This window comes from Macrobrachium rosenbergii, chromosome 6, assembly GCF_040412425.1.
Source record: "Macrobrachium rosenbergii isolate ZJJX-2024 chromosome 6, ASM4041242v1, whole genome shotgun sequence".
Taxonomy (NCBI): Eukaryota; Metazoa; Arthropoda; class Malacostraca; order Decapoda; family Palaemonidae; genus Macrobrachium; species Macrobrachium rosenbergii.
The window spans coordinates 53,361,364-53,389,090 of record NC_089746.1 but is presented as its reverse complement, the minus strand read 5'-3'; positions in this window follow the sequence as shown (position 1 = coordinate 53,389,090).

The window sequence follows — 27,727 nt, the reverse complement described above, 5'->3', positions numbered from 1 at the left end:
TATAATAAGGTCTAAGTAAAGCCAAAAGACACTTTTCATTTTAAAAGTAATTTCACTATATTATTATATGTATAGATGCCACGTTCACCCATCCGAATTATATAACCCTTCGATGTTTTCGTGTGGTTTTTGTTGCAAAGGAAGTCTGCTTATTTAGACGGAACGAATATTTAATTTTCCCTCATGCTCGTTATTCGGACGTTTCCTTAGAATGTGCATCAGTATTAGCGACCCTGTTCATAATTATCTACCCACGTCTGTGTATCGACTTTATCTGTTTATCTATTGAATTTTTTGTATTATATCAATCTATGTTTATTATTTATTTATTCATAAATAAGTAATAAACGTTCGGTATGCATGCAAGCTTTTCACTTCTCGAATACATTATCTCTTTGGCCACATTTTACTGTTGCAGGTGAAGTATGCAACCATTATATTTTGATTTTAAAAGTGAAATATTAAGGTTAATTGCATAGCTAATTACATAGTTAATTAATGCCAGTGCAAGTAAATTATACATGGGTGCTTAATTATGTGAATAATAGAAATGACGAAAAATATGTTCGTTATACCGTGATTATGATTTAAGTTTTAATGACCTCTATAATTTATTAAAGGTTAAAATGCATTAAAAAGAATATAATGGGATCACATGCAATGAAATTGTACAAAGGAGAGACATACTTAGGTTAATATTATTTAAAGAAATATATCTTTGACTATCTTTGTAGCATTTTCTCAACCCTCACCTCGATTCAGTTGGTTGGTCATAGTCCGGAGGCACACACCAGACCTCTAATATCCCTTAACACGTTATCATTTGTACGACTTGGTTTGTAGTTAGTATATTACCTGTTTTATAACTTTTTTATCATTTGATTTTCTCTTATAAGTTGTGGAAATATTTATGAAGTATGCTTGCTTTTTTCTCTAGAATGATGTCCAGCCAAAAACACATTCCCGTTATCGATGACCTTAGTCGTTGCGACGCCACTTTACTTACAAAAATAAGTTATCAGTATCATCCACTTTACCTCATGCACGCCTAGCGTTTCTTTTTATTCGGCATTGAATATTATTATTATTATTATTATTATTATTATTATTATTATTATTATTATTAACTGGCACAACACACACGCACACACACAACATATTTACATATATATACATACATACATACATACATACATACATACATACATAAATAGTCACAGACCTGTTATATATTATTATTATTATTATTATTATTATTATTATTATTATTATTATTATTATTATTATTATTATTATACTCACCTCCTTATGGAATGAGTTGCAAATCCTTAAAACTTGACTAACACGCATTCACTGAGTCAAATGTCGATATATTAAGAGGGGAGGAAAAAATGGAAGAAGAGAAGAAAGGAATACATCTAAATATATAGAGCAAATATCACTAGATAATTATTTGAATAGCCAACAACAAGCAGCACTAAACTAAATTTAATACTATAAATAAAAATCAAAGTAAACAATTAAATAAAAGTTAAAGAACAAATAAGCACCGAAAAATTGTGCTTGAGTATGACATCAAACACGGCTTTATGACAGCAGTCTCTCTCTCTCTCTCTCTCTCTCTCTCTCTCTCTCTCTCTCTCTCTCTCTCTCTCTCTCCGAATTAACACATTCAGGTCGTAACTGGATCACAAACAGAAAAGTACCTCAGTCATCCACAATATATTAATGGACAAAAATAAAGTTATGTTGAAAATCAAGTAATATATTTATCTTATGGGTATTCACGTGTGCATTTGCGTTGAGAAACTATTAAAGTTTGTATGGATATGCGCTTAAGTGCATGCGCCTGAATAACATACGTGTTATATACTCAGATTCACACGCAATTGGTGAAATGTGGAAAAACAGCGATAAAAAGGAACTTTCGATATTTAGAGGATGAAATGATTTTCCAAATCGCTGTCGTTCAAAATATGCATTATTCATAAAGGAAATCAAATATTGGAAGCATAAAATCCTTTTATAGCTTTATGAGATTCTTCAGATCGTTGAAGCCGAATGTGATTTTTAATTTGTTTTCAGTGATATGTTTATATAATTTTTCGAATTCGTAACGCGCGAATATTCACGTGAGCGGGTGTCGGAATTTTTCAGCAGATATATTTATTTTAAATAATAATTAAAACAAACCAACGAAAAATGATACAGTGATACAGTAATTAAAACAATTATCTTTGCTGCCGCGTTAATTTGTAATGTCGATGTTACAAACATGGTATTACTTTTTGTTTTTCAACCTCAGATACTTGTGAACTATAGCGAGGAGTCAGGATGTCAAATTAGCAATATATTTTATTTCATATGAAAGCGAGAATGAATTGTTTTTGTTACCAAACTCATTTGGGCTGACTGAAGCAGACAGCTCTGGTTTAGTCTTTAAACTTGTTTTGGAAAACAAAACAAAACAAGAAAATTCTCTCGACTCGTTTCAGGATGGTGTGTGTATTGTTTTTATCAAGTAGGTGTCGTCTGTCTCACTTGTCAGATATCTCTTCTGATTTAATCTATCTTAAATTTTTATTTAATCAGGGTATTTAAATTTGTTTATATATATATATATATATATTTTCTTTCTTTTTCGTGATAGCCACAATGATATTTTCGCTTCCCAGCTCAGTTGCACTTTATGGATGCGCTTATCACTATTAGCCTAAATCAGATAGAGAAATAAGTACAAATATATCTGTAAAATTATATATATATATATATATATATATATATATATATATATATATATATATATATATATATACATATGTATATATATAAACTAAATGTATCTGTACGCTCACATACACACACACATACACATACATACATACATACACACACACACACACACACACACACACACATATATATATATATATATATATATATATATATATATATATATATATATTTGTGTGTGTTTGTGTATGTGTGTGTGCATGCACACGTGTGTCTACTACAAATACGTACGTTTTCCATGTACATGCACTGAGTATAATTCATCATCCTTTCAGCAGAGAAGCAGTCTCGTGCCTAGAATGTCATTCCATTAAGCAGAAAAGCTGTACGAATGTTAGTATAATTTGGGGATAAGCTTTTAATTTGCAATTGCCAACCAGTGCACTTTGATACACGGGAAAGCCAAGGTTACACAAATGCCAAGGCTGGAGGTATTTTTCTCTTTTATTTTATCTTATACATTCGTCCTTCACGTGTTTCATCGGAAATTACTGAGTGTAGCAAATGGAAAATTGCATTGCACTGCAATAAATATTGAGTTGTTGAGGCGGAAACGGCCGTTGTTGTAAACGATGAGATACGAATCCTGCAATGCTTTCCTCAGTTTTTTTTTATTGAAATTGCAGTCTATCGTGATGTTGTTTTAACATGCATACCTAAACGACGAGGGTTAATTACATAATTACGCCAATTACGCTATGCAGTAGGTAATTAATTTGGTGAATATGCCCATATTAGCGGACGATAATGAACGGATGGACATTGCAGCGGAAGTACACGAAGCAAGTTCTGCAAAGTTGGTGGCCGTGTAAAAAAGAACTATTAATTTTTCCCATGTAACATATATAATGTATGGGCATAACAATTTTGCCATACATGGGAATTTAAATGAGAATAATGAAAAGCTGGTTGAAAATAGGGTTTATTTAAACAGCTTCACAAATTACGCAGCTGACTTGTTTTTATAAAATTTTATGTAATTACGTCATTAAAGCATAATTAAACTTATGCTTGGTTGATTTACGCTCCTGGTCTACTGGGACCGAAGTCGTCTGCTGCTGTCTTATATTTGCAACCAAAGGACTAAATAGCGATGCATAATCACTGTGTGTATGTATAATATAATTTGTAAAGATGTATATTGACAGTATTGAGAATGTATGATGTAGAAGGTAATTTGCAGAGAGCGATCAAAGGTTATTTGACCATGATAATACATGTATATGAGAGAGTGACTGGTTTGGTGTAATAATGAATATCAGACATGGTTGGTTTGTCTGTTCTGTAAGATATGGCTGTTTGATGTCTTTATGAATGGAATCACACGAGAAGTCAGAGAAAGGGCAGAGTTACTGTAAATCGAGTTTGGAGTGACTCATGTTAGTAAGTGATACAGAATTAATTAGGTAAGGAGAAGAGAAATAACAGGTGTTGGTGAAAGAGTTTGAAAGTGTTTGTAAAAAGAGAAAATGGAAAGTAAATGTCAGCAAAAGTTATCCGGCGGTAAATGGAAACAGATCCAATAATGAATGTTGATATCGATTATTGAAGAATTTCATAAGGTATTTGGTGGTATAAGTAGCTGATGATGATAGGACGAGAAAAGTAACTCACGGGTTAGATGAAACAATGAGGGTAACACCGTTTATGCAAAAACTTTTGGTAATAGGCGTACCAATGAAAGTGGAAGTTGGAATGCATGACGTCATTGTTGAGTCAACTTTCCTTCATGTAAGTGAGGTATTAAAAGTTTAAGTGTGAACATGAGACAAGTAAAAAATGCGCCTAAGTTTTCTCGGCGCAATCGAGTTTTCTGTACCGCGCATAATCAAGGCCACCGAAAATAGATCTATCTTTCGGTTGTCTCGGTATAATGCCGTATGAGCAGCGGCCCATGGAACTTTAACCACGGCCCGGTGGTGGACTGTCCAATAGCGTTGCCAGGCGCACGATTATGGCTAACTTTAACTTTAAATCAAATAAAAACTATTAAGGCTAGAGGGCTGCAATTGGTATGGTCGATGATTGGAGGGTGGACGATAAAGATACCAATTTGCAGTCTTCTAGCCTCAGGAATTTTTAAGATCGTAAAAGTGCGGACGGACAGACAACGCCATCTCAATAGTTTTCTTTTACAGAAAACTAAAAACTTGATTTTGTTCAAATTAATTGCCTGAATAGTATACTTAGAGCTAGAAGGAATGAATAGGTGAGGAATGTTGGGAAAAAAAATAATTGGTTTAGAGGTGAAGGAAGAATGAGTATTTTGAATTGGTTTGTGAATAGAGGACAATAGGCTCGTAAGTGGTGAATAAATGGCATGATGAGGTTCCGGAACGGCAGGGCTTATTATTCAGGTAGCGAGGGAATTCATACAAGATGAAGTTGAGGGGCGCAGTGTGTGAATGTTTGGGGCTGAGAGACTCCCCGAGCTGGTGTTGAGTCTTATGTATAAGTAGGAGGTGTGAAGCGGTGAATTTTGTGGATGTTTCCTGCATAGGGATTTACACTTGAGTCAAAGGACGAATGTTCCGTTAACTATATTTTTACTGTGTCAGGAGCCACACCCTATTAAAGGAAACGGATTCGAGTTCATCAAACACACGTATTATATATTATATATATATATATATATATATATATATATATATATATATATATATATATATATATATATATATATATATATATATATATATATATATATATATATATACATATATATATATATATATGTGTGTGTGTGTGTGTGTGTGTGTGTATAACTGAATCACGAAAATATGGCACGCGATGAATATATAAATAAAGATAAAATCTGCTAAGTAAAGGACGAAAGAGTCGAAAGGCCTCGCTGAGGCCTTTCGACTCTTTCGTCCTTTACTTAGCAGAGTCTGCTTAGTAAGGACGAAAGAGTCGAAAGGCCTCACAGCACTCCAGTGTTTCCTTTCCTTCGTGAATTTTATCTTTATATATATATATATATATATATATATATATATATATATATATATATATATATATATATATATATATATATATATATATATATATATATATTATATATATATATGTATGTATATGTATAATATGTGTATGTGTGTATGTATATATGAAGGTCAAACTATTTATAGAACAATTAGTTTAATAAATTATAAAGCTCTGTCTTTCAAACTCGCATGGTGCACACTCTTGCAAGCACAGAAATTAAATGACCAGCTTGTTCCAACAATAAGAGAAAAAATCAAGGAGAATAGTCACGAAAGAAAGATAAACGAAAACAAAAAAATGGTGCTCAGAAATGAATGGAAATCCTGAGATCCCCATTTCCTTGAGTTAGGATGACGGAACGTTCATCGTGCAACCCTTCTCTCTCTCTCTCTCTCTCTCTCTCTCTCTCTCTCTCTCTCTCTCTCTCTCTCTCTCTCTCTCTCTCTCTCTGTGTTAGTTTAAATCGGACGAAATTATGTTTCATAAGTGAAGATCTCGAGATTACTGCAAAGAGAAAAGTTCTCTGGCAAGAGATCAGGAGGTAAAAGGCTTTTCGGGGCAAGAACACTCAAGAACAAGATGGGGGACAGGAAATTGGTGCATTGCTTCTTTACATGAAATTGCATGAAGAATGTAAGACGAGGAGATAAAGAATGGCACAAGAGTAATCTTCCCGTGAAATGAGACAAACTAGATGATGACAAATTTCTTTTGCTTTTTATGGATGAAATACGTCATACAACGTATCGGTGCTCTTATATCACATTTTTTCATCGTTGATTGCAAGAATCAATTCAGTTTTTATGCATTTGAAGTTTTAGGTTCTTTATCAGTGACGCGAAGAAGATAAGACTCTTATGTACATATGCCTTTTTTTCGTGAATGTGATCATGCAATTTTTGAAGAGGAAGGGGTGGGGAGAGGGTGAGAAAAGAGAGAGAGAGAGAGAGAGAGAGAGAGAGAGAGAGAGAGAGAGGGGTGGCGATTTCTCATAGTGCCGTCCAACACTGCTGTCTTTGCACCTACACTTCTTCATACCTACCTCTCTCTCTCTCTCTCTCTCTCTCTCTCTCTCTCTCTCTCTCTCTCTCTCTCTCTCTCTCTCTCATATGTAGGACAATAGGTTAATGAAAAGAGTGTGAAATGTGGGGTTGTGAGCTAGAAAGTCCTTAGGTAGCGTGAAGATATTTGGTAAGGAAGGACCTTGATAATCAGAGGGCGTGAAATGTAGAATTGAATGGCAGTGTGTGTGTGTGTGTGTGTGTGTGTGTGTGTAGGGGGTATCAGTCATACTGCTGATGAGCCCTCTGTTTGGGTGTAGGAAGGTGCTAATATTATGGACGTTTTCTGCACAATCGATCCATCCACAACCAGCACTTGAGTTACGAATGCGGCATGACTCTTGAGTTGTTTTTGTTTTCTCAGACCCACCCCTTGTTAAGGGAAACAACTTGATGTTCGTCCAATTTGTTCATAATATGAAAATTCCATTTCCTTGAGCCTCTTACTCTTGGGAAAATGTACTGCCATTACCTCAGCTAACAGCTGGTTCAAATAGCTGAAATCCCTACGACATCCATCCAATTTCATAGATTTTAGCTTGAGTCCATCAACATTATTCTTCTCAACACACTTTGTTCCCTGCACAGCATTCACTGATCAATCATTTTTATTTGTTTAACAGAGCTTGTCTCATCAGCATTTACTTTTTATGATCCATGTCACATCTTTTACACGCAAAATTTTGTACCTGCAATCATTTGAGTGTCCTTGGAAAATTCATATTCTTTTCGCATTCTGCAAAAGGAACGATGCAGCTTTATTTGTAATCTCTTTATCTTTTACCCTTTCAACGTATCTTACTTCGTATAATACTTAGCATTGCCTAGGTATTAGAGGATTCATTTTTTACTCTGAGATATGCAACGCTCTTCATCATTTAAGTGAAGACTTGGCTAAAGCTCCCGTCATAAATTCGGATTTGTGATCCCTTTAATGATCTTTCAGTATTACTGCAAGGTTCTTTTTGGTATATTCTCCGCTCTCATTCCGTCTGTTCTCATTTTACCATTTTAGGTGCAAATTTTATTTCCCAGAATACCTTTAGAGTCTGTCACTCATATTCGTTCATTATTCGTACGAACATCTATCATCCACGTAAGGAGAAACTGCAGACGCTGGCGTTAAGAGTATAAAGACATTAACGAGAATATAAAACGTCTGTGAAATTTGGTAAAAGCCATTTTGTCCGGATAAAGTTGAAGTGGGTTGAATGTTTTATGTATAGCGAATAAATTTAAGTATTTGACTCATATGTGCATTAGGATTATATGTTACGGAATGGAGAATAAATTGAATAGTTAATCACTCACAGAGGAAGAGGTATGAGAAGCCTGAAGTGCTTCGGGAAATTTATGAAGAGAAAGGCGTCCAGGTTTGAATATGTGTGAAATCATTAAAAGGATACGATAAGAATCATTATTTTCGTGGTAAATGTCGGATAGCGAGAGTTGAAAAGTGGATAATGAAGATACGCGAAATAGAATGTCAAAGTTAAGTTCAGTATACCTTAATTTAACCAGAACATTGAGCTGATTAACAGCTCTCCTAGGGCTGGCCCGAAGGATTGGACTTATTTTACGTGTCTAAAACTGATTGGTTACCTAGCAACGGGACCTACAGCTAATTGTGGAATCCGAACCACATTATACCGGACAAGATTAGAAGTCGCAACAGTAAAATGCCCGTTCCCTAAAAAAAAAATAACTAGATATATAGCAATAATGAAGGGAAACGTACTCGAAGGAAACACTTGACTGACATTAGTAGTCGGGCGGTTTTTGTTAAATCGAACCTCGCATAACGTTGCCCGTTCTGCTGCCACGCTGCGTTTGTGTCTGTGAAGGTCGGGCTCGTGATCTGATTGACGTTCGTCCACATCGGAATTTTCAAGTTCTTTTGATAATGCTGACTTTGATTGACGTTATGCCATCCATGAACATCACGCGCACGCTCTCTTAAGGAAGATATATGACTATTCAGTGCTTCTAAGTATAGTCGTGTTTGAACGGTTTCCTCTTAGCTCTCGTAATAAAGGACGATTTGATCCCTTTGGGAACGAGGTGGAAAAGGGAGATCAAGCTTCTAAAACCCTTTGAGACAAACGAGCAGCTATTAAGTTGCAAAAGCCTTTTGAGAGAAGTCTCCTCAAATAATGAGAATGACCGCGGAATCACGAACCAAGTACATACATCTCGCGTTGTGTATAGATTGTAATAACTTGTCTGGTTTCGGGCAGAACAATCGTGAAAGTTGACTCTGTGATTTCCGAGTCTCTCTCTCGTTCCAGGAATGAGAAAAGTTTCGGAATGAAAGTTGGTTAAATGGCCATTCATTACCGCAGTCTTTCCGAGTGTGACATCTCCTTGTTTATGGCGTGTTATCGCGTCGTAATTTAGCGCGCGATGGCTTTAAAACGCAGGGCAGGACTGGTCAAATAAAAGGTTTACGTGGGGAATCAAGATAAACCTCGCAAGTGGTAGTAGCAGTATTAGTAACGCTGGTTTACACTTTAAAGTAAATTAAACAGAAGAATGTTTAGATTGTAAAGAGCAATGTGCAGACAGCCAAATGCCTCGTAGGGGGGTAGGGCAGTCAGGGCACCTCATGCGGTAAACTAGGCATTACTTAAGGTTCTTTGTAGCGTCACTTCGGCCCCTTGCTGCAACCCCTTTCTGTACCTCCGTTCATATTCCCTTTCTTCCATCTTATCCCCCCCCCCTCCTAACTATTGTTTCATAGTGTAACTGCGAGATTCTTCTTCTGTTATATCTTTACAATCTTCTTACTATCAGTTTCCATTTCAGCGCTGAAGGACCTCATAGGTCGCAGCGCTTGGCCTTTGGCCTAAAGTCTATATTCTGTTCTGTTCTATATCCCACATGTAATGACCTCCACGTTTAGGCTTTTGTCGACCACCCAGGGGTCAGTCCCTGCCTCACACCAGTGCCCCCAGTATCAATATGCAGAGCGAAGAGACCTCGGTCCAAGATGTAAGATGGCACGTAATGTCCTGAGGTCGGGACCGTTTCATCCCTCTTGTTATATTACCGTCATTTTCAACGGTGTAGGTACACTGGCTGTATTATAATTTTCAGGGCTGTTCTTTAATAGAAATACAGATTGGTTGATATTTACAGATAAATTACAGCTGATCGGGAACTGTTGGGAGTAACTACTGAAGATGTTGAATTAAAATTATAATATTTATTTTTCGTTTACAGCAGTCCGAAAAACTGAAGGCAAATAGGTTTTAGTAATGACAGTGAAATTATTTAGCGAATGTTGAGAGACTTCGTCTTTTATCTGTCAGTTGTTCATGTTTGTTGTAGTTCCAGCATATAAGTAATATTTTGCTAACATAGGAATAAAGATAAAAATATTGTATAGCTGTGATTTTTATCCTCCAAAGGATCACTTACAGTGCGTCAGTTATGATATTTAAAACATTGACCTGCGAAACTATCGCTTTTTTGCATGAAATAAATAAATAAATATATATATATGTATATATATATATATATATATATATATATATATATATATATATATATATATATATATATATATATATATATATATGTGTGTGTGTGTGTGTGTGTGTGTGTGTGTGTATAGAAATTTACCGTTGTGTTGCATTTTTCTATGAATCTCTGCATTAAAAATGAAAAATACTTCTGAAATTCAAGTCTGATGAGGTTATCTTATTTATATTCATAGGTGCCTGCTTGCTGAATATTCATTTTACGCGTAACTGCTTGCGTGCTTGCGTTAAGCTCTTGCGGGGCTCAAGCTAAGCATTATTATACGATAATTTAACAGTGAGAATATTAGACTGACAGGCTTCACTCGGATGGCAGTAAGAGAATCACTTAAGATTTCGAAACCGACGACGATCGTAGGAAGAGAATCTATTCTGTTGAATAGCTCCCATGATTAAAATTGCATTATCAGCCAATTGCGTTGCGTGAAACTATGCAATCAACCAGAAAAATTCATATCTTTTAGTTAATTGATAAGTTAATGTATTATTTTGTAAATTGATTATCGATTTCTTTAAATTATTCACTTCAATTGCATTTTCTGTTCATTCATTCTTTTCTCTCTTCCTCGGCTTCGTTATTCATTGCTGAGGCTTTCGCGACTCATACCTCTGAGTCACACAGTTATATATTCCTTTGCCTTACACAATACAATGTATTTAGAGATCAGAATTCCTTCCTCGATGCAGTTCGTATCCTGTTAAGAGTGTACGAGTTTTGGAATTGTCACGTTTCTTTGTGATCTCTCTCTCTCTCTCTCTCTCTCTCTCTCTCTCTCTCTCTCTCTCTCACTGAGTCAGATTTCTGTAGTTGAACAAGTTAGTTGCGACCTAAGAGGTGTTTTGTGCAACGATCTTATATTTTGTGCAATTATCCTCTGTTTTTTGCAATAATCTTATATTGTACAATAATCTCATGTTTTTGCAATAATCTTATATTGTGCAATAATCTCATGTTTTTGCAATAATCTTATATTGTGAAATAATCTCATGTTTTTGCAGTAAACTTATATTGTGCAATAATCTCATGTTTTTGACATAATCTTACAGTATTGGCCATTGAGATAAGGCAAAGCGAACGTATGCACAAAGGCTGCAGAATATTTAGTTAACTGGATGCATTACGCCCAAAGTAGCAACGCTCTACCTTAATTTCAGGAATCGTAATTGACGTAGCAAATTGCTTGAATGATTCAGTCGTCATTTAGCAATTCGATGAGGAATTTCAGATGCAGAATTTTGGATTACATTCTATGCCTAAAACCTACCTCGTGCTCTCTCTCTCTCTCAAAAAAAAAAAAAAAAAAACTGCTTTTCCGATGGTCGCCGGCCTCTGTTATGTGAGTAATCCATCCCTTGAAGGATTATTCAAATGGCTTTAAAGATCCCCGTATTTAATCTGGGATTTTGCTCTGCCCCCGAGTTAAAAGTACTTGATATGTAGATACCCGGGAGGGGATCGCACGATGCGCAACGGAAAAGGGCGGAACATTTCCAAACATCCATGCAGAGCCTCGGGTGGGAGGGGCTCCCCCCGGTGGAGTCGAAGGCTTTGGGTGCCCCCCCGGTATGGTCGAATGTGGGTGGGGTCCTCCCCGGGTATGGACGAAGGCTTTTGCCAACCCTGCTTGTAGTTTGTTTGTATGTAAATGGTGGTTTTGAATATACATGCACTCATATCCGTCCGTCCGTGCGACTGCTTTCCTATTAAGGTATTTTGGCTATATTTGAAACGGTAGATTAGATGATGATTTATCGTTTTATTCCGCCCAGGCAGAATGCATATCAACGTAGCTTTTAAAACTTTTAAAATTCAATTGGATGACGAAAACAAACAGGCCAGGATTGCGTGAGATTTTCAAGCCGTTGGTGGTCACATATGAGGAGATATTGGTTGTAGAGTACGATGCATTATATATACATATACATGTGTATATATATATATATATATATATATATATATATATATATATATATATATATATATATATATATATCACTGTGATATATATCACTGTGACTAATAATGTTCCTCGAGAAAAATAGCGAAAATGACATAGATGGAATAGTAACATTATTTATGAAAATAACGTCAATATTAGTGGAATGAACGATTGTGAAATGAAAACATTTAAATCGAATTATAGGACAACTGATTATGAAAAATTAGATTATCCGTAAGCATCGAATGAAAGCTTCGTGAATAAAATGTGACTCTAGATAACTAACAACCATCAATCAACGGCTGTGTGACTGTGTGTCTGTCTGTCTGTCTGTCTGTCTGTCTGTCTGTCTGTCTGTAAGCCTCAGAAGTGGAAGGCCAGTAAATACAGACACACTTGCGAAATAAGAAGGCAACAGAATTCCTCTCATTGTGCGGTCAGATCCCGCCATGTAGCCTAGGCCTAACGTCTTCATTCTGAACATTATTTTCGCCAAATAAACCTCGAATTTTTGCGTGGCCTTTATGGCCTGCGTCCCTTTTCTCTCTTTGTATAGATGGCGTAAGATTCACCAAAAGGAAATTCTGAAGGAGAATAACATCGCTTCAACGAAGTCTTGAAATAGGCTTAGATATGCTCAGGGGTTAATTTTGGTGGCTTTAAATGTCAGAGAATTAGACCCATATATATGTGTACGTATGTATTTATGTATGTATGTATGTATTTTTGTATGTATATATATATATATATATATATATATATATATATATATATATATATATATATATATATATATATATATATATATATATATATATATATATATATAGAGAGAGAGAGAGAGAGAGAGAGAGAGAGAGAGAGAGAGAGAGAGATAGAGAGAGAGAGAGAGAGAGAGAGAGAGAACACCTCTTTCCTAGTTGACGAAAAATAATTTCAATTTCTTCTTGCGGAATACAGCGAAAATTCACATCACGCTACTTTTAATCTAGGTAGTTTGCTTGGTGAATTTCAAGATCGTTTTTTATTCGTTTCCAATTTTTTTTATTTTTTCTTGATAGAGGCGCTTGGAGATGGAATTCACTGCATGTAATTTGATTTCATCTTTTGTTGCGTAACTCATCGTTTTCGGGGTTTGAATGTAAATGAACTGGTTAACTGTGTATTGTTTTGCCCGTAAAAGTTACTGTCGAAGCAATATCTACATTTATAATCATTTTGATTAATGTTGGATTTGCTGATTTCATTTTATCATTAGACTGTCATAGGAAGCACATACTGTATGTTTGTAGGACTATATCCGGTAGTGCTTACTCACTGATGTCATGCTAACACTCGTCGTTAAATGTTATGCTAACCGTTACACTGATAGTTCTGCAATTACAAGGACATATCTCAATGTGCCATTATCTTTTTGTTTTTAATTTTAGTGCGAACATTCCGACTCACTGCTAAGGCTCATTATAGTAATTATAAATCAAATCATTATGTAATTATTGCAAGCGTTGACAACGCCCGCACATTACCGTAAGCAGCGTTACAGCGGTGTTGTCTACTGACGACATGGTGTCACCGACTGTTGCAATGGTGTCAGTGACTGCTGAAGTAGTATGATGCTGTTTGATGCCGCTGTTAACGAATCAACTACCCTAAATGTATATGGATATTTTTTTAAGTTGGTTTAAAGACCGCCACTAACGTTCAGGTATACCTGCGCAGGTTTGCCTGTACAGTCGACCTGTGCGGAGACACCTGAACGTTAATGTGATCAACCTGCACACTTTTTTCTGCCTACGCAGGTGGCCTGAGTAAATAGTTCATCTCAATCGAAATGGCAGAGTCGAAACGACATGCGCAGGCGCGCCTGAACGTCAGTGTGGGAGGCCACTTTTTGTTTTTTTTTCTCAGTTCTCTTCCCGTCATAGGTTGGAGAACACGCTCCAATCAGCTTGGCTTTGTTAGATTTAAAAGAGTTTATACCCTAATTATTGATTTATCGGATTGATTTATTAGTCAGTTACTGATGCGGATGTCAGATTCTTATATATTTATGATTTTTCCACAGAAAGGTAGTATATAATGAAGACTGAAAGTGTCAGCATCATTCTTGATACGAGGATTGAGTCTTGTCTTCGGCAAGTAAAATTCAAAGACTATCATAAAAGAATAAAAAAAAATTGCATATTTTAAATCAGCTGAAAAATTAAACGTGTTATTTATTGTATGCCCATGCATGTTTATTCTTGGTTATATACCACATACATCAATTTTTTAAGTGAAAATAGGTATTCCATATAACGAAGTGCTGTAAAGCATGAATAGTCCTATCTTCGTTTAATTATGATCATGCAGCATGTGTGTAATTCAGTTTTAAAATGAAAGCAAATTAATATTCAACATAGTAGTGGAACAAAATAAATCAACAGTAGACTGTGTGTGTTTATTCATTGTTAACATACAGTACATTACCAATGAATATCAGCCTCTCCTCACTAGACGTCTTTTTTAGGCGTTTATGATTTTTTGTTGCTATTTGCAATCGAGTTATTGACATAGCATCGCCTGTCGACGCCATGGCTGCTACGGGGAACTGAGAAAAAAAAAAAAACTATCATTAGTCGTGAAGGTTTTCCTGCACAGTTCTGCATGGGCAGGCAGACCTATGCAGGTATACCTGAACGTTAGTTGGGCGGCCTTAAGGACCCATGTATTAAAAGCATGGGTCATGATGAAAACAAATAATGCGCTGATGACGTTCTTTTATGCACTAAGAGTAGTATGAAAATAGTGTTTGTACAATTGATAATTACGATCTAATACTGATGTCAATGATAGCCCCTTATTAACGTTCTGAACAGTTTGTGGACCAAAAGTTATAAGTGAAATAAACTTAATAACCTCGCAAATTTGAACACCTTGGTTAAAATAATTAAACAAAATTTGATAATTGCGTTGTTATATATATATATATATATATATATATATATATATATATATATATTATATATATATATATATATATATATATATATATATATATATATATATATATATATATATATATATATATATATATATATATATATATATATATATATATATATATATATGAGAGAGAGAGAGAGAGAGAGAATCGATAACCATAAGGCAGTTTATCAAACGAAGTGCGAAAGAACATCCTGCACTTTGCTGATAATCAGTGTCCTCTGGTGGACAAATCGGAATGTCTTTCATCATTTACGATTCGTAATCGGCTTTCGAGAGCTTTTGTGCATCGCTAATCCCTGTGATACTGCTCGTTGTAGACAGAGCTAATTCCTCTTAATGTTTCCCCGTTATGTCGTGTAGTCCCTGTTAGGTCTAAGGAAGGGGGAACATGTTTCCAACTATGGTGTCACAGTGGACCCTAGTTGCCGTATTATGGTCATACATATCTGGAATGACAGAGAGCCTTAGCCTGGTAGTTCACCGGGGTGGTAAATTGGTAGACTTACGCGCTTAGCACAGTCGGGGAAATGATTTGTTGTACCCCTTGAGTTCACGAGACACCGTAAATGGCAACGCCGCTTTTGTTTATGTAGTTAAATAGTAATACTGTTGGCTGATTGGTGAAGACGTCTCCTTACCAGTTAACATATATTTACTTTATTTCACAAAAACTAAAATACGTAGGTAAGAAAAAAAATGTGTGAACAATCTGCAACGTGAAAAATGGGTTTATAAGTGTTTTTTCTCAGGATTATGTAAAACGCTTTAGAGGAGGGAAATTACGTAGAGTAATATGATCATGCAGTGTCGTCTGGCTCCTGAGACTGATACAGGAGACGGAGGTGGATGGAAGGTGAAAGGTTGGAAGAAGGTAGAAGTTGTTCCGAGGGTAGGGACGGCGAACTGTCTAATCAAACCATGCGTAGCTTCGTTAACAACTTTGCTTATAAGTCCAAAATCTATGGAAGCTACTGCGGAATTTCCATTTCATCAATTGATACTGTCGCTACAGTGACAAAAAAAAAAATATATCGATGCAGTTACTACAAAATCACATTCATTGTCCACAACCCATTTTTTCAAGACGAGAGAGAGAGAGAGAGAGAGAGAGAGAGAGAGAGAGAGAGAGAGAGAGAGAGAGAGAGAGAGAGAGTTGATATCATGTAATCACACAAATATCTAGCGAATGCAATTGCTTCTTAATGACATCACATAAATTTATTTTGCTCATTTACTTCTTAAATGTGGCCAGCATTCTTTTATGATATTTAATGAGTGAACAGCCAAGCCATGCCATTGCTCCAGCATTTACGTGGAAAACAAGCTCTTTCCTTATTGCTCTCTTGGAGGCTTCGAGAACCACTGTCAGGCAGCCTCTATCCAGGGAGGAACACCGAAAATATATAGCTTGATAATTATCGTCTAGTTAATATATATATATATATATATATATATATATATATATATATATATATATATATATATATAATATTATATAATCCACTTACAGCTTCATCTGGCGATGCTGACCACGCGTTTATTGTGAAATATGCACGATATTAGTATACATTAAATGCTCTCTGCTATGCTATTCTTCTACTTCAAACACCCGTGCAGAGGGACCTTGGGTGGATGGATTCCACTTAAACTATTAAGATTGGTTGTAGATGAATGACACTTTTCTCAATTAACAGAATCCAGATCCAAGTTCTTATGATATGAACCTATGAAATCATGGGAGGTCACATTCCACTTTTGGTCTGATGGTTGGCTGCACCATCAATGACTCTTGGCTCTGAGACGCAAATATTAGCTTTAAGAGCAATTATGCTTCAATTACTTGGTGCTGGTCATTGATCCCTTAGAGACACGCCAACATATAAATGACTGATATATATATATATATATATATATATATATATATATATATATATATATATATATATATATATATATATATATATTATATACTATATATACACGTATATATTATATTTATATATACAATATATGTAATATATATGTATATATATATATTATATATATATATATATATATATATATATATATATATATATATATATATATATATATATATAGTATATATATTACATATATATATATATATATATATATATATATATATATATATATATATATATATATAAATATACAGTATATGTAATACAATATATATATACTGTATATATATATGTATAATTTATGTGAATAATATATTGTTTTTAATGATTTTTGCGTATTTAAAAGGCTATTTATTTTGTCTTAGCCAAGAACTAAAGACATGAAATTTGCGTGCAACAGTGAAAATAGACAAAGCTTATTTTATTATAGGCTACTATAGAATTTTTGTATATGATAAACAAAAATGGTATGCATTCTATATCCCAGTACCCATGCTACAAAGAATATTAAGTAAGTATAATTTGAAAGTAAAAGAGCGTTTAGCAACAGTAAGTGGCTGATAAATTATGATTAAAACTGTGGCATAATAAGATTGTTAATAGTAAAAATAACTCCATATGAAAAGTTGTCCAAGTGATCTCAGCAGCAGTCAGTGGAAAGGAAACTTCGTTCTAAGCCGACCTCTGTTGGCCCTTCTTCTTGGGTAAACTTCCTATATTCTTGGCCACAACGAATGAGCTCTAAAAAATGTTATCCGACAACTACTACAAAGTATGTCTAAAAATAGAATTCCTATCAGGATCGCCGATGCATTTCATGAATTTTTTTATTAATTCAAATATCTGTCCTTACATTAGTATCATCTCCAAACCCCTGTGTATCTGTTGGGAATTCAGTATTTCCAATAATTTTATTCATCCTTATTCTCACAAAAAATTTTGATTCTTTTCTGATAACGATATAGAGAACGGTTGGCTGTTCAAGATATAACTACTTTTCCTCCGCTGTTCGATTGAATTACAATTTTGGCGGAATTTTCAGCGTAGACTAGATGATATGTAAATATTTGAACTCTAATGTAGCTAATTGTGTTCAGGAACATTTGAACGGGACTGGTCAAGGTTATGGTATTCGACAACTGAATTTATCCCAATGCAAACCACTGTTAAGATATTGAATAAGAAAACTACACTTTTATTATAAAGTTTGACGGAATTAACACAATATTTTCAGTCGTTGCAGCTACATTACTTATCGTTTTACTGGGAAATCAGAATTAGCTTCAAAAGGTTTAGGAGTTGGGGGAAAAATCGTTAACGGAGCTATACATGCTTCGACAGTTCATCGTCTCTACCTTACTAACAACTCCTCCCTCTTCACGCACCCCCAACCCCCGTCCCTCCTCCTCTATTTCCTACGTCAGTCTCAAGAGCCAAACGCAAGTGTATGATGATATTACGTTATGTAATATCCCTCTGATACAACGACTTATATAATAATAAAAAATCACGTATAAAACCATGAATCACGTTGTAGTTTGTTCGTAAACTTTTTTCTTTGTCAGGTCATTTTGTTTCTTTTGAAATAATCAAGTGAATATATAATAAACTTTTTTCTTTGTCAGGTCATTTTGTTTCTTTTGAAATAATCAAGTGAATATATACTAACAGGTAAGGAAACGTCTCCACCATTCATATTTTCAACAGTTTCTACTTATCCTTAATTTTTAAATCGGACACAGGATGAGCGTTTGGATCCTGGAGCCATTTTTGTCCTCGCTGAAGCCGCTCCTGTCTTCGGGGATTCTTGGGGATTCCTGGGAGATTCAGGGACGTCTGGAATATGGTCAGTTTTGAGGCAATTTCCTCTCAAATTCCTCTGGGGTCGTGGGATTCTCCGGAGGCGCTGGAACCAAAATGTGAGACGAAGTTCATGAGAGATCGATTTGATATTTCTGCCATTCGTTTTTCTTTGCTTTTTAAAGTTTATTCTTTTAATACATATGTTGAAGTCTTTCATTTTTCTTAAAAGATTTAGTATTTTCAGTCTTCTTGATTTTAAGTGGGAGTTTGTACAGTGTTTGAGTTGCTAACTTGATAAGGGCTCTCAAGCCAAATAACCTTTTTAGAGCTGAAATGTGTAAGAAATTAAACCACCTATTCCTGCCCCAACTGTTTCATTATTAAGGCGGAAAAGATGAAATTGATATATATATATATATATATATATATATATATATATATATATATATATATATATATATATATATATATATATATATATATATATATATACATATATATATATATATAAATATAATATGAAATTTTTTATCACACCTTGATTTATATACAATCATGAAGCTACAAATGTCGCTTAATATCAAATTTACGCTACCTCGGGAATATCCCCGATGGGGAATTATCACCGAAGGAGAATTTATAAGTGATAAATGGACTGGTATGTACAAGGCCGAATCTTCAGCAGGTACGTACTCGTGGATATACAAAAGAGAAATTTTGCTACAAATACCTGACAAAAAAAAATGCTGGAATGCACAGCGCTAATCGGAACCTTCAGCGTCCCTTAAGCTATTTGCTATGACGCATGCTTGACTGTTAGTGCCATGGCCATGATCTAAGCTTCCTTAGACCATGGTCCATACTCTTGTACTTCGTACGATTACGAATCAGTTTTTTGCTTTCTTTTTTTTATATATATTTGTCTTGTTAGGGTCTTCTCACAATGTAAATCTTAACCAAATAGGACCATTGATTTTAATATATACACAAAGCTGCTCTGTACCCATTTAATGTTGAAATGGCTTCGTAATCACCGTATTAATCCCTAATAATCCCTCTGTGGATATCTGCCGTTGTCTATACAAGGCTGTTCCTCCACGTCCCACCCACCTTCCACCCTTTCCCAGCCCTCCTTGGCTCTCCAAAAGCACTGAATCCGGGTGTCGCGATATCACAGGAGACCAGGCTAGTTCTATGGCTTAAGCCAACTGGACAGAGAGGCTTAGATGCACATTGGATGGTAATACAATAAGCTTCCCATTTCCAACTATTATAGCTTTGAGAGTGATGGCCAGCGTCGGCTACAGGGGAGGCTTAGTCGCTCTTGCTGGAAAGCTTGCGATAGAGACAGAATAGATTGAAATGAAATTAAAAAAACCTGTATATTAAAACAACGTAATTATTTCTGACTCAAAACCCTCATAGTTGTCGTAAAATAATTACATTACTACTCCCTTGTGTGTATATACCCCTAAATGTATATATATTATATATATATATATATATATATATATATATATATATATATATAATTATATATATATATATATATATATATATATATATATATATATATATATATATATATATATATATATATATATATATATATATATATATATATAATCTCCGTATAGATTTGTGCACCAAACATAACTACTTATGTACATGAGATATATTAATTTGCTTGTATTGCAATGCCGTCATGATGCTTTTTTTCGTAGCAGATGTCATTTTTAGATACCACATTTCTTACACTCTTCAAGTAAAGAGGGGGAAACAACTTTCGTAAAAATAAGTGTGTAACAAAGTGTGGAATATCGTATACAAAACTTTACTGATATCACTTGACTCAGTTTTATTTGTTTTCCGGAAAGCTTGGAAGATGTTTCTGCATAAATGTAAATGTCCTTTCTAAAATCTGAGCGCATAAGAAATACTTTGGTGGGTGTGACGATGCAAAAATGTTTAGAAATAGATTTCTAATTGACCTTAATACCGAAGTCTTCTAGTCCCTTCCCTGACAATGAGTGAAATAATACGGTAAGTAGTTCTTGCTTGAAAGGAACAACCCTGTTTTCTTAATTTTTTTTTAAATGGCTCGGTAGTTCGTGGGCTGTGTAGATCAGGTCTTGAACATGAAGCTTTCGTCCACTTGGATATCAGTCGACTTATTTCAGCCAGTTGTTAAACATAGCAAAACTTCCTTGTATTAGAACTAACATGGATTTACATTTCCAGTACTATATAATTTCATCTCGTAAAATGAATTGAAAGTGAAGGCATTATATGATACACACACACACGTATATATATATATATATATATATATATATATATATATATATATATATATATATATATATATATATATATATATATATATATATATATATATATATATATATATATATATATATATATATATATATATATATATATATATATATATATATATATATATATATATATATATATATATATATATATATATACATACACGTAACTCATATGGAATGAGGCTGCTAGTCTTATGCCCGTCTTCACTATGGATGCAACCCGTCACCATCGACTAACTATCAGGGTTCTATTATATTTAATGTTTTTATGCTAATTGCACGAAAAATTTCTCTGTTTCATATAGTATTAAGTGGAAATAAGTTTGCTATTAACGTCACATTTATAGCACAGTAATGAAGGAGTGGTCAAGCAACCCTCCGCCCTCCCCTCTCTCTCTCTCTCTCTCTCTCTCTCTCTCCACTGGACTGACAGGTTTCTTGAATATAACATGCATTCCATAAAGTTTTTACCGTCCAGTGCTTTTTGCACAAGCTGTAAATCAATCATACTATTGAATAACTGACAAGTTTTTCGTTATTGCTATGAAAAGCCAAGGTTATTGTGGTAAGGTGAGTGGTTTAAAATGGCAATCGTCTGTATTTTTATTCTGCACTTCATACTCTCTTTTAAAATGGGTTTACGTACGAGCGTGGAATGAAACTAAAATCAAGAGCTTCTTTGTTCATCGACAGCGTCGAAATAAACATGATCAGTGCAATCGAAAGCTTTAAAAGAATAGATGATTATATTTTCATATTGTCATAACAAAACATGAATAGAATAGGCAATTACATTTTCATATCCGCTCCATTTTTCACTGAAGATAGATGACAGTAATTCCATTCACTCTGTACAAGTTACTTCAGAAATGATAGAGTAATAATGAAAAATGCATAATCATCGCCGCAATAATATACTGTTTGATGCAACTGTAATTGAATTCCTTTACTCCGCAATTCGCACTTGGGAACTTGCAGCTTGAATCGATATCGTATAACTGTGTTATGCCATTACACAGTACAAGTGTAAATGGAAGGGCTGCTGGAATTATGGCCAAGATAGCGAGGATATTCATGATTCTGTAGTGAGATAGACTGCTTCGAAGCTCCTTGAAATTTGGGAATCTCTCTCTCAGGATGTCTGATTTTGTTTATGTTTGTTTCATTTGCTTCGGGTGCGTTCCTATGAAGTACTAAAACTGTTCTTGACTAAATTTAGGAAAAGAAGAAAATTCTTATCATTGCTGATTTAGAGGTCCTAACCAACACTAAATCGCCCTGTATCAGGGCGCTCCGGACGCACCCTGATACAGATCATTTCCAGCCTTGATTTTTGTATTATTACCGTCACTAATTCATTGCTTATTACCATCACTGATTCAGATCTTCTTAAGAGCACTAATCCACAGTTTATTAACGCTAATTTATAACTGCTTTTATCTGAAGAACTTTACAACTCGTTATCAACATTGATCCAGAGCTCTTTACCAACACCGCTTGACAACCACTTTATCAAGGCTGATGCATAGCCCTCTCCAACAGCTCATTAACTCTGATACAGAGGTTATCAACAATGATTTCCAGCTTCTTATTAACATCAGTCCACATCTCTGTGAACACTGCTTCACTGCTCTTATTAATATTTATTCGTTATCAATACTCAGCACCTAATCAACACTAATAAGTTTATAAATGCTGATTTAGTTCCTTATAAACACTAGTTGACCGTTCTTATCATTAATACCCCGCAGCACCTTATCAACATTAATTCACATCTTATGTAAACTAATGCACAGCTTATCTAGACTCATCCACAGCTCCTTATTAACATTAATTCAAAACTTATCACCTCTGAATCACGATACCTCGCGAACGCTTATAAACAGCTTCCTGTCAACACGAATATAAAGCTTATCAACACCGAATCAAAGATTATCAATACTGATTCTCAGCTCCTTATTAACACCGAGTCACTGATTCACAGCTTCAAATCACATTCTTTGACAGATCCTTAGCAACACTTATTGAGAGTCGCGTGTCAACGCTTATTCACAGTCCAGTCAGCGAGCTGACGGTGGCTGAGGATAAAATCTTTTGAGAGAGAGAGAGAGAGAGAGAGAGAGAGAGAGAGAATGTTTCCTCTCACAACATGCTTCAATCCCCCAACCCCGCCCCGGAAACATAAGCAAGCGGCCGTCTCCGAGGGTAAATATTGGAGAGAAGAGAGTCCCTCTTTTATCGATGTGGCGCGGAACGGACAATCTCCTCGCTTTATTGCAAAAATCTGATTCTCTTTTTCTTTTTTCCCTTTCTTTGTTCAGGCTGCTGAATTTGGCTGTGACTGACGTTTTCTGTTCTGAGATTCTTTTCGTGTCCGGTTGATGTTACTGGTGTATGATGTGTATATATATATATATATATATATATATATATATATATATATATATATATATATAAATATATATATATATATATATATATATATATATATATATATATGTATATATATATAATATATATATATATATATATATATATATATATATATATATATATATATATATATATATATATATATGTGTGTGTGTGTGTGTGTGTGTGTGTGTGCATGTGTGTGTCCTCGTGTGTGTGTTCTGCTACTTACAAGCGTTGTATTTATCCTGATTTATGTATAGCATACGTTTGCAGAACTAGAAAGCGAGAGTTCATAATTGAATCCTTTGTTCAGCAATGCATTTGAATATTTCATAGATTCCTGTCTCACTGATTTATTTTGTATCGTTCGTATTATTCCACAGGAGCTCTGTATCGATTCCTTTGTGCCAGTGTTTCCTTCCAGGGTACATTCTGTTATGTAAGTCATGCACATTGCTCGTGATATTGATATTGGTAACATGGCTTTGATTTTAACAAAATCAAAGTGAGTCATGACTTCAAGAGCAGAGTTTGGAAAGGGACAAGTGACTAACTCGAAATATCAATTTGAGCACATTTAAAAATATTAGATTTTTCATTGCAAGGGATTTTTTTTTTCCTTGGCCAGTAAGTGACGAAAGTCAGTTCCTGTGCGTGAAAATAATCCTTGTCTTTTTCTTGTTTCAGGATGTATTTTTTCTGTTTAAAGTTTTAGTTTCTGCACGAATTTTCCTTTTTTTTTTTTTTTTAATTTCTGAAAATGTTGAATAACTGTTACTTCTTATTTTTCAAAGTGAGGCGTCGCGTTTTACCTTTACACGCGAGATTTCGGTATGTTTTAAAGAAGACGTTCTCTAAATTTCAGTGGAATATAAATGGCGTATCATCTTGCGAGAGAAGTGAGTTTGATAATTATAAAAAAGCAGAGCTAAAAAGCGTCCGATAACAGTTGGTGTCGTTTTTAACAGGGCTGGAGAAGAGCATCTTTTGTGCCACTTCCACCTCCTCATTAAGACAGTGAAAACCTCTCGGGAGGATTTGGCTTCATTATCATAATCATCATCATAACCATCTTCATGATCCATGAGAGTCGAGTCATGGGAAATGAGGAATAGGAGGAGGCCGATGGAGACTAGGAGGAAGATGATGAGGGCGAGATGAAGGTCGATCATTTCCATAATTCATTTCGCCTGTCAAAACAGGTCGTCGAGGGAAGGAGGAAGAAGTGCATACTGCAAAAGAAAGATTAATATATGAAGCAATAATAAAGCTGTGGGTGGTTATTATAAGAAGCCCGCTGGGGAAATCTGAGGGTGGGGGGAGAGGGAATTGCCCCCAGATAAAAGCAACAGAGACGGGAGATTCCGGAGGGATGCTGCTGCCTCCGTCGCGCCGAGATCGCCGATAATATGTTGATTCTGCGACTGTCTCTTGGGATGACCTTTAATGACTTCATGGCCGAAAATAGATTTTAGGTTATATCAGCAGTGGCTGGTTTAATGACTCTCAGATATTGTTTTCTTTTTCAGCAGTGGTTTGTTTAATCTCTCAATTTTTTTTTTTTTTACCAGTGTTTGGTGTAATCACTCTTAGAGATTTTTTTCAGCAGTAGTTGATCTAGTCACTCACGGATATTGTTTTTTCAACGGTGGTTATTTTAATAACTCTCAGATATTGTTTTTTTTCTGCAGTGGTTGGTTTATTCCCTCTCGGATATTGTTTTTTTTACCAGTGGCTAGTTTAATCACTCTCAGAGGTTGTTTTTTACGACATTGGTTGGTTTCACCACTCTCAGATATTGGTTTTTTTGGTAGTGGTTGGTTTAATCACTTTCAGATATTTTTTCTTCAATAGTGGTTGGTTTAATAACTCAGATATTGGTTTTTTAATAGCGGCTAGATTACTCAACTCAGTGATTGTGTTTTCACCAGTGGTTGGAAAATGAGTGTCAGATATTGTTTTTTTTTTCAGAAGTGTTTAGAGTCTCAGATATTGTTTTTTCAGCAGTGGTTGGTTTAATCACTCTCGAGATTGTTTTACGAAATTCACAGCTGGATTCCAGTCGACAGCATTGCCTTCCATCTCTTTTTTAGAGCAAAATTAAGGTTTTTAGCTTTTTTTCCTTACAGCTCAGTGGTCTGTTAAAAATTAAATTTCACTTAACTTAACTTTGTGAATGTATAATATATATATATATATATATATATATATATATATATATATATATATATATATATATATATATATATATAATAATAATAATAATAATAATAATAATAATAATAATAATAATAAAAACGTGCAAATTAGGAAATAATTCCATTCTTGTTGTTTGCTTATATATCACATAAGTTATCATCCTTTCAAACCAGTTACATGCAGCTAAGTTTACGGGCTGATCATTTTCTCTTATATTCATATAATTTAGTTTTTCAGTTTTCATACATTATACAAATTCTCCAAAGTTCGTACGTTTTTCCATTCTTCATCTTTTTTTTAGTTATTCTCTTTCATGTTTCCACACACTTTCTTAGGTTGCATTCTTCGTCTTTGTGCATGGATTTGTTGGTTTATCTTATTTATTTTTTTCTCTCCAGCCTCTCGTATGTTGTGATGCTTAAGCTCTTATGCTGTCAGTTATGCTGTGTGTACACGTTGAGAATATCTGACTTTTTGTTTGAGGCAGTTGGGTCATCTTAGATTGTCTTGATTTAGGGGGCTTCCACATTCAAGGGTTTGAATTTTCATGCTTGAGAATATACGCTAGTACAAATACTCTCTTCTGGTTACTTTGCTTTGTGGTGTGGTCATTTGGTTTTTAGCTGCCAGTTACTTTTCTGTTTGTTAACCAATGCCTGATTGAAAAGGAGAGACGAAGGTAAAAAGGAAAGGAAAGACAGACAGTAGCAGAGAAAGAGTTTCAAGACTTACGTGTTGAGGGAAAGAAACTATTATATTCCTTACAGAGTTCAGTGGATATCTAGATAGAATAAAGGCAGAATAAGTCTACAAGGCTTAGGTAACAAGGCTGCCTGAGTGGAAGGAGACAACTCTTCCAGCTCAACGGAACAGTAGTACCCACACAAACACACACACACAAAAATACTATCAGAAATGAAAATTACATAAAGAAGAGAGGAAAACTGAAGGCGAGATGGATGATTTAATGCACTGCCTTTAGTACGTTCCTGCTGCTATCATGAAGAAGAAAAGTACATCCCCAAAAACATAACAACAGTATTCCAAACCCGACCGGATCAGGTCAAATAAGGCACGAATCTGAAACTAAGAAAGGACCCTGCGACACCAACACAGAACCCCTCACCTCCAGGAAAAGATTGGGTTATTTAATCTGCGCGTTCCCTCCAAGACACCAGTAAAGTAATCTAGAAATTCAAAACGCTGGAAAGAGAGGGATGTTGAAAAATGAGTAGACACTGCCTTCGAGGCACCAGACTGGCAAAGTTATGAGAGTCCCATTCAGATATGACCTCAAGTTCAGAGTTGGAGATTGAATACCCGGAAAGATGGTCATTATGGGGTGAAAGAAGGAGATAAAGAAGGAGATATACTACAGTGACTATATGTGTGTTTCTTGTACTTGCAGTTTCCTGTTTAAGAAGAATTTAGGCCAAGCGCTAGGACCTGTGAGGTCATTCAACGCTGAAACGGAACTGACAGTAAAAAGTTTTGAAAAGTGTAACGGAGGGAAAATCTCGCAGTTGCATTATGAATCAATTGTTCAGTGAAGGTGGAAATTAAGGTGGAAGAAAGAGGAAATGAGCAGAGGTATAGTAAAAGGAATGAAAGGGGTTGCAGCTAGGTGCCGAAGAGACTCTACAAAGACCTTAAGTAATGCATACATTGCAGCGTATGAGGTGCACTGACGACACTACCTTCCCACGGGGTATTTCCTATGCACCTCTTGCTGTATCT